Source organism: Carcharodon carcharias, chromosome 17 (genome assembly GCF_017639515.1).
Source record: "Carcharodon carcharias isolate sCarCar2 chromosome 17, sCarCar2.pri, whole genome shotgun sequence".
Lineage (NCBI taxonomy): Eukaryota > Metazoa > Chordata > Chondrichthyes > Lamniformes > Lamnidae > Carcharodon > Carcharodon carcharias.
The window spans coordinates 24303765-24313164 of NC_054483.1; positions in this window are offsets into that span (position 1 = coordinate 24303765).

Here is a 9400-nt window from a genome sequence, read left to right on the forward strand (position 1 = left end):
GCACTAAAATTAACTGAGAAGCTTCTGTGGAACTTCCATTCATTAGATAATGGTGTACAAGTTGAATAGTCTCTCCATCACCAAGACTGCTTACTTCTATTCCTGGAGCAGAGCCTATCTCCTACTTGCCTCAGCTCACTTGCTGCTGAATCCCTCATTCAATTCTTTAATACCTCTAGACTGAACTATTTCAATTCTCTCTTATCCAGCCTCTTTTGTAAAGTTAAACTCATCCAAAACACCTCTGCTCATATCCGCATTTGCACCAAATCCCATTCAACCATCATCCCTTGGCTTGCTGACCTACATTTGCTCCCAATTCAGCAGCACCTCATTTTAAAATTGTTATCCTTATTTTCGGATCCCTCTACGGTCTTGCTTCTCCCTATCTCGAATCGCTCCAGCTCCAGAACCCTCTGAGATCTCTGCATTCCTCTAGATCTGGCCTCTTGAGCATCCCTGGTTTCAATTGTTGTGCCATTTTTGGCCCTGCCTTCAGCTGCCTGGGTCCTAACCTCTGGAATTCCCTCCCTAAATCTCTCCGCCTCTCTACCTACCTCCCTTCTGAGACGCTCTTTAAAACCTATGTCTTTGAGTCAAGCCTTTGGTTACCTGCCCTTATACCACCTCCTTTGCCTTGGTTTTGTTTGAGAACACTCCTGTGAACCACTTTGGGATGCTTTACAATGACAAAGGTACATTATAAATGCAAGTTCTTGAATGGTTAGCTATTCATGTTCTAGTGTCAGGATCTGTGGTGGTACTTGGATACAGAAGCACATGTCTCTGATGGAGCCTGTCTGATTCACATTTCACTATTTGAACATTCCCATTTTCATTGTCCTCTCCCCACACTTGGTGATCAAGTAATTGTGAATGTGCCTTCCCAATTCTCCATGTCAACACAGCAACAATTTGATCACAGGCCATTGGAACAGGTAAAGGCCATTCAGCCCCTCAAGCCTCCTGATCTGTTTAATTACAATATGGTTGAACGGGATTAGGTAGGTAATTCAGGTGTATCTCACGTATCGGTGCAGACTCAATGGGCTGAAGGGCCACTTCTGCACTCTGTGATTCTGTAACTTGCCTCCATCTTCCCACTTGGTGTTAACTCTTGCAATCTCAAATCCATGTCATCTGCTGATTGTACAGCAACAGCTTGCATTCACATAGCTCCTCTAATGTTTCTAAATACCAAACAGGAAAGGCTGAACAATATGGGTGCTCTTTCCTCAAGAAAGGAGAAGGCTGAGTTGTGACCTCGTGCAAGTCTTTAAGGTGATTAAATGGTTTGCCAGCCTGCAGGTGGAGAAAATGTTTCCACTTGTGGGAAGGTTAAAACAAGGGGCAGTGTTCCTTGGAAACTGCACAAGTGTGCATCTGCCCAGCAACCAGCAAAGTGCTGTGTAAGCAATGTTCCCTTTAAGGTGCATGGTCGCATAGTAATTTTACAGGGACTGGCAAGTACAACAAGTGTACATAGCATACAGGCAACTATATAAATCCAACAGGCACTTGAGAAGTTTCTTTACCCAGAGTGGATCCACACCCCCAGGTGGTAGTTGGGATGAATAACATAGATACATTTCAGGAGAAGTTAAATAAATACATAAAGAAGATTAGGATATGTTGAGAAAGTGCAATAAAGTAGGGTGCGAGGTGGCATGTGTGGGGCATGAACTCCAGCACAGACCAGTTGGGCTGAATAGCCTATTTCTGAGCTGTAAACTCAATGTTTATACTGTTTCACAAAGTCAGTGTTGCCCATCCTTGTTGCAGTCACCTCAGGCTGTAGTGGGAGTCGAGACAGCAGTGTTCTTAGAAGGACAAGGACAGCAGAAGCATGGGAACACCATCACCTGCAAGTTCCTCCTCTAAGCCACTCACCATTCTGACTTGGAAATATATCGCTGTTCCATCACTGTCGCTGGGTCAAAATCCTGGAGCTCCCTCCCTAACAGCACTGTGGTTGTACCTACACCACATGGACTGTAGCGGTTCAAGAAGGCAGCTCACGACCACCTCAGGGGCATTTAGGGATGGGCAATAAATGCTGGTCGTAACAGCAACACTTACATCCCATGAAAGAAAATAAATGGTTCTTTTAAAATGCAGGTTGTCAGTTTTTAGGAATTTTCCAGACCCTGAAGTAATTGAAAGAGAGGATCAAATGCTAATCCAAGAGGAGAATGGGAGCTGTGGGCTGGAACCATCCTTTGGGCACTATTCCTTGCTCCATAATGGCAACATTGGATTTAATGGCCCAGAGAAGGGATCAGATCCTGTAGCTTTGATCATTCCGCTCAGCTACAAGTTGCTGCTTATATGTTTATGTTTATTTACATGGTCTTAATCGGCTGTGAACTCCCTCAGATCCATTGGTGACTTGGGGTGAGCTTGGGGAAGGCATATAGGAAGGAGACAGTGCAGACAATGGAGAGTCCTAGTTCTTGCCCTTGAGCCGTAACACTGTAAGATGCAGCAGTTGAGTGACTGATGTCCTCATGACCTCCGCCTGGGACTTTAAGACAATGTTTCGCAGGCATCATTAAGCAGCAAGCGGGTTCTGAGGCTATTAAGCAGTCAGCTGACCTAATATCGCCTTCTGTGGCACGGTGTCCATTTTTTTTTATATAATGCTCCAGTGAAGCATGTTTCAAGGTGCTATGTTAATGCAAGCTGTTGTTACACATACAATTGATCAGAACAGTCACAAATATATTTGCTTCCGTTTTAGATACGGTGACACATACTAGTCAGTTGCTTGTTGCTGTGCCTGCCCTCCCAGGTGAACGTAAAAGATCCCAAGGCACTACTTTGGAGAAGAACTGGCACTTTTCCCAGTGTGCTGGCCAATCAGTCAACATCAGTGAAACAAAATTGGATTGTTGATATTTGTGGGAGCTTGCTGTGCGCACATTGGTTGTCTTGTTTCCTACATTACAGCTGTGACTGAACTTCAAAAGTACTTTACTGAATGTAAATGGAGGTCTTGAGGTGTTCAGAGGTGCTTTAGAAATGCAGCTCTTCCTTTCTGAGAATTGCTAGAACTCACACGAGGTGAATAATGTCAGGGCTACATGATGTTTTTCACTCCACATTGACCCATAGACACTTGTTAGTGTTCTCACAGGATCGGGCTTGGTGTAAATGAACAAGCAGGAGGAATGGAACCAACCTCGTCCCTCTGAAGCAAAATGCATTCAACAACTCGAAGGAATTCTCAGTATGTGAGTGCTTCCAGCAACACTCTCACCTCTGGTCTCCCTGTGTCTTCTACTGTTCAGTGTCAGCCCACTGCGTTCATGCCTCTGTCCCCTTGGGCATGTGTATTGGGTCAAACTGAGCAGCCTACAATGAACTGAGAGGACAAATCCTGTCTGCTCAAGTGCTTTCAGTGTTGAGGTACAGAGACACAACTCTTATGATCTGCTTGATGCCCTTCTCTACCACCCCACCCCCGCTAATACATGAACAGCCAGTCAAGCAGAAATGCTCACTTCCCTCGCAACTCTATGCAGCAACTAATTCGCAACAAGAGACTGCTGCTTTTCAGCAACAACTAGCAAGGTGAGCAGGATTATTCCGACAATAGGAAGAGCTTGCATTTCTGTAGTGCCTTTCACCTCCTCTAGATGTCCCAAAGTACTTCACAGCCAGTGAAGTCATTGTTATACTGTAGGAAATGTAGCAGCCAATTTGTGCACAGCAAGCTCCCATAAACAACAATGTGATAATGAGCAGATCACCTGTTCCAGTGGTGGTGGTGGAGGGACAAATATTGGTCAGGGCAAATGGGTTAACTCCCCTGCTCTTCCACAAAATAGAGCCATGTGATCTTTTGCATCCATCCCAGAGGTCAGACAAAGCCTTGGTTTGATGTCTTAGCTGTAAGGCAGTGCAGCACTCCCTCCGTGCAAGCATTGGGATGTCAGCCTGAGTTATGTGTTAAGTTGCGGGATGAGGCTTGAGCTCTCATAATGTTGGATGTTCCAAATGGAAGACTTTGCAAACCAATCTAAATCAGAAACCCCTTCTCTGACTGAATGGAATCATGTCCTTTCCCTTTGTGTGAACACAGGTTTTAATGGCAGCCTCTGAATGGGGAGTCTGACTTCAATGATAAGTGCTGGAGGGGTAGTGTTCACTTCTGTGCTGAGGCTGCTGACATGATATAAAATACAGATATATATACAGATATAAAAGCTCCAGCAGCCATCTCAAGGCTCACCCAAGTTGGTTACCTTTCACCCAAGGCACAATGTCCCCTCTGGTCAGAAGAGTAGACTAGATAGTTCAATGATTTCCTCCTTCCCAAAGTATTCCCATGTTCCTACAATGCTGCCTTCCCAAGAGACAATGATGAACATTTCTTCAGCATCTTACTGGAGAATCAGAACACTTTGGGTTAGGAGTAGATAGGGCCCGGTGTCCTGGCCAACATTTATCCCTCAACCAGCATAACAGCCATGATAATTGGTGATTATCATATTGCTGTTTGTGGGAGCTTGCTGTGCATAAATTGGCTGTCATTTTTCCTAAATTTCAACACTTGAAAAAAATAATTCATTGACTGTAAAGCACTTTGGGACATCCTGGAGCCATGAAAAGCGCTGCACAATGTCACTTGTTTGTTTGAACAAGTATTCTCAAGTTTCTCAGCTAATTGTTGTTCTGCAATTCCTCATAGGTGACACACGAGGTCTCCCTTTCACCATTATCATACTCCCATCGATTGGTGAGCTGAGAACTGGGGCATGTTGAGAATTCACCAGTAAAAGTAAAAGTGGAGTTAAGGCCACATCAGATCAGTCATGATCTTACTCAGTGTTGGAACAGGCTCAAGGGGCTGAATGGCCTACTCCTGCTCTTAATTCTTATGTAAATATATCCCCTCTCTATATAAAAACAAAAAACTACGGATGCTGGAAATCATAACTCTATATAAAATCAAAAAACTGCGGATGCTGGCTCAGCACAATGCTGAACTCTTCTTCCGCTGCCTTCGTCTCCGTGCTCACTTCTTTGGGCAGGAGTACTCTCCCCGTTCAATGGATCCTTTTACCCACATCCAATATCCTCCCTCCACCTGGACCCCTCCTGGATTCTTGCCTTCTCTTGATCTTTTCAGTGAGAACTGTTGGCGTGACATTAGTCTCTCAATTTCTGTGCTCCTGTCACCCATTCTAACCTGTCTCTCTCTGAACTTACTGCACTCCGTTCTCTCAGGTCCAACCCTAACATTGTCATCAAACCTGCTGACAAGGGTGGTGCTGTTGTTGTCTGGCGTACTGACCTCTACCTCACGGAGGCTAAGCATCAACTCGCGGACACTTCCTCCTACCTCTCCCTGAACCATGACCCCACCACTGAACATCAAGCCATTGTTTCCAGGACTGTTACTGACCTCATCTCCTCTGGAGATCTTCCTTTCACAGCTTCCAACCTGATAGTCGCTCAACCTCGGATGGCCCGCTTCTACCTCCTACCCAAAATCCACAAACAGCACTGTCCTGGCAGACCGATTGTGTCAGCCTGTTCCTGCCCCACAGAACTCATTTCTCGCTATCTTGACTCCCTTCTCTCTCCCCTTGTCCAGTCCCTTCCCACCTACACCTGTGATTCCTCTGACACCTTACGTCACATCAACAATTTCCAGTTCCCTGGCCCCAACCGCCTCCTCTTCACCATGGACGTCCAATCCCTCTACACCTCCATCCCCCACCGGGATGGTCTGAGGGTCCTTAGCTTCTTACTCGAACAGAGGCCCGAACAATCCCCATCCACCACTACTCTCCTCCGTCTGGCTGAACTTGTTCTCACACTGAACAATTTCTCCTTTTAACTCCTCTCACTTCCTCCAAATAAAAGGTGTGGCTATGGGTACCTGCATGGGCCTCAGCTATGCATGTCTCTTTATGGGGTATGCGGAACACTCCTTGTTCCAGTCCTACTCCGGCCCCCTCCCACAACTCTTTCTCCAGTACATCGATGATTACTTTGCTGCTGCTTCATGCTCTCGTTGGGACCTGAAAAAATGTATTAATTTTGCTTCCAATCTCCACCCCTCCATCATTTTCACATGGTCCATCTCTGACACTTCCCTTCCTTGACCTCTCTGTCTCAATTTCTGGTGATAGACTGTCCACCAATATCCATTACAAGCCTACCGACTCCCACAGCTACCTCGACTACAGCTCCTCACACCCCTCTTCCTGAAAGGACTCCATCCCATTTTCTCAGTTCCTTCGCCTCCGTCACATCTATTCTGATGATGCTACCTCTGACATGTTCTCCTTCCTTAACCGAGGTTTTCCACCCACGGTAGTTGACAGGGCACTCAGCCGTATCCGGCCCATCTCCTGCGCATCCGCCCACATGCTTCTCCCTCCCAGAAACATGATAGGATCCCCCTTGTCCTCACTTATCACCCCACCAACCTCCGCATTCAAAGGATCATCCTCTGCTATTTCCTCCAACTCCAGCATGATGCCACCACTAAACACATCTTCCCTTCACCCCCCCGGAGGCATTCCATAGGGATTGTTCCCTCCGCGACACCCTGGTCCACTCCTCCATCACCCCCAATTCCTCAACCCCCACCTACAGCATCTCCCCATGCAAATGCAAAAGATGCAACACCTGCCCCTTCACTTCCTCTCTCCTCACCGTCCAAGGGCCCAAACACTCCTTTCAAGTGAAGCAGCATTTCACTTGCATTTCCCCCAACTTAGTCTACTGCATTCGTTGCTCCCAATGCGGTTTCCTCTACATTGGAGAGACCAAACGCAGACTGGCTGACCGCTCGGCAGAACACCTTCAGTCTGTCCGCAAGCATTACCCAGACCTCCCTGTTGCTTGCCATTTTAACACTCCACCTTGCCCACATGTCTTGCCCACATGTCTGTCCTTGGCTTGCTGCATTGTTCCAGTGAAGCTCAACGCAAACTGGAGGAACAGCACCTCATCTTCCAACTAGGCACTTTACAGCCTTCCAGACTGAATATTGAGTTCAACAATTTTAGATCTTGAACTCCCTCCTCCATCCCCACCCCCTTTTGTTTCTTCCCCCCCTTTTGTTTTTTCCAATAATCTATATAGATTTTTCTTTTCCCACCTATTTCCATTATTTTTAAATGTATTCCACCCATCGCTTATTTCACTCCTCCCCCTTGAGCTACCTTACTTGTCCTGCTCTCCACTCTTAATTAGCACATTCTTTTAGATAATATCACCACCTTCAACACCTCTTTGTTCATTTGTCTGTGACATCTTTTGTCTGTGACATCACTGCTTGCTTGTCCCAACAACCCCCCCTTTTTCTCTCCCCCCCCCCCCCCACGCCCCCCACCACCACTTAAACCAGCTAATATTTCACCCGTTTCCTATTTCTACTTAGTTCTGTTGAAGGGTCATGAGGATTCAAAACGTCAGCTTTGCTCTGTTGAAGTGTCATGAGGACTCGAAACATCAACTTTGCTCTACTCCGCCGATGCTCCCAGACCTGCTGAGTTTTTCCAGGTATTTCTGTTTTGGTTCCCCTCTCTATATTTCTGTGCTTTTTAAAAAAAAAGTTTCTAAATATGTCGACTTGGATGCTTACAATGACACCGGAGGAGTATCAAGTAAAGGATTGCAACGATGGGGGCTGAACAAATTTACCATGTTCACTGACCCATGCCATCAAGGATATGTTTTTCCGGTGAGTTCACACAATGTCAACCTTCCCTGTATGTGCCTAATTATTCGCATTGGCAGTGACGAACAGGAAGTGCTATGATTGGAACTTCCCAAGGGAGAAAGATTGTGCATCAACATCCACGTCAGGTCAAAACATACACGATGGAGAGATAAGATTCATCTATAATGTTATGTTGGTTTTTGCCTACCCTGTATTGATTGATGACTCTTGGATGCAGTTCCAGCTGTGGCTCAGTGGTTCAACCCCCACTCCAGAAATGCCGCAGCCAATTTGTGCACAGCAAGCTCCCACAAACAGCAGTGAGATAAATGGCCAGGTAACCTGTTTCAGTGATAAATATTGGCCATGACACTGCCATCCTTCCAATTAGTGCCATGGGATCTTTTACATCTACCTGAGAGGGCAGACAGGGCCACGCTTTTATGCCTCATCTGAAAGATAGAACCTCCGACAGTGCAATACTCCCTCACTAATGTGGTGGCAGTGTTGGGACTTGAATCATAAAGGAATAAGGATAGCTGAGGTTAACATTCATCAGTCAATCAGCCACAAAAACAGGTTAACTGACTGTTTATCTCATTGTGTACGTGTGATCTTGTTCTGTGCAAATTGGCTGCTGGCCTGTCTAGCTTCAGAAGTAGACCACTGGATGTGAAAGCCAAGTTGCGACCATGATATAAGTCCTCATGCTTGCTTTCAAAGAACAGGCAAGTGGCCAAGGGAATGAGGCACAAGCGAAGGGAAGAAGCATTTGCAAGGCCAGAGGGCAAAAATGAAGTTGCTGAGATAAATGCTTCTAAATCTGGCCACAGTCCTTCAAATTGAATGCCATATGCTACAACTTCTGACACCTGCTGGCGTGTTGAAGCTCAAAAATGAACATTTTGTCACCATGTAGCCTTTCGAGCGATAGCATTAAGGCAGTTGTGTATCTGTTCTCTCTGCTCAGCACGATTTTTTGTTTTCAGTTTTAGAAAAAGAATTTGAAGTCACTCCTTGGCTCAGTGGGAAATTGGAAGTTGACAGTTTCTGAACTGATAAACTGCTTAGAAATGACTCCAAGATAGCTGTCATTTTTCTTTCTATATCTCCAAGTGTTTTTTTTATGTGCTGCTTTCATTACTCTGCCTTAGTGTTTGTGTTGGCGCTGTGTGTTCCCAATTGGGCTCTATTACTGCTACGTGACAACATTCATGCTTCAGTATTGCATCTGGTTATTCCATATTCTTGTTGCTTGCAGTGGAGAGACTGTTGATAGCCAATTCCTTCACAGTCTCCCGCTCTGAACTAAAGACCATTAACAGAATTAATGGGGTGTAGGAAGTGCCTGGTCTTTCATGCTTGCCAGTGTGCATTCTCCTGTGCGTTTTCTTTAATCATTCATAGGGTGTGGGCATCACTGGCTGGGCCAGCACTTGTTGCCCATCCCTAGTTGTCCTTGAGAAGTTGGTGGTGAGCTGCCCTCTTGAACCGCTGCAGTCCATGTGTTGTAGGTACACCCACAGTGCTGTCAGGGAGGGAGTTCCAGGATTTTGACCCAGCGACAGTGAAGGAACGGTGATATATTTCCAAGTCAGGATGATGTGTGGCTTGGAGGGGAACTTGGACGTGATGGTGTCCCCATGCATTTGCTGTCCTTGTCCTTCTAGGCGGTAGCAGACACAGGTTTGGAAGGTGATGTCGAAGAAGTGTGAA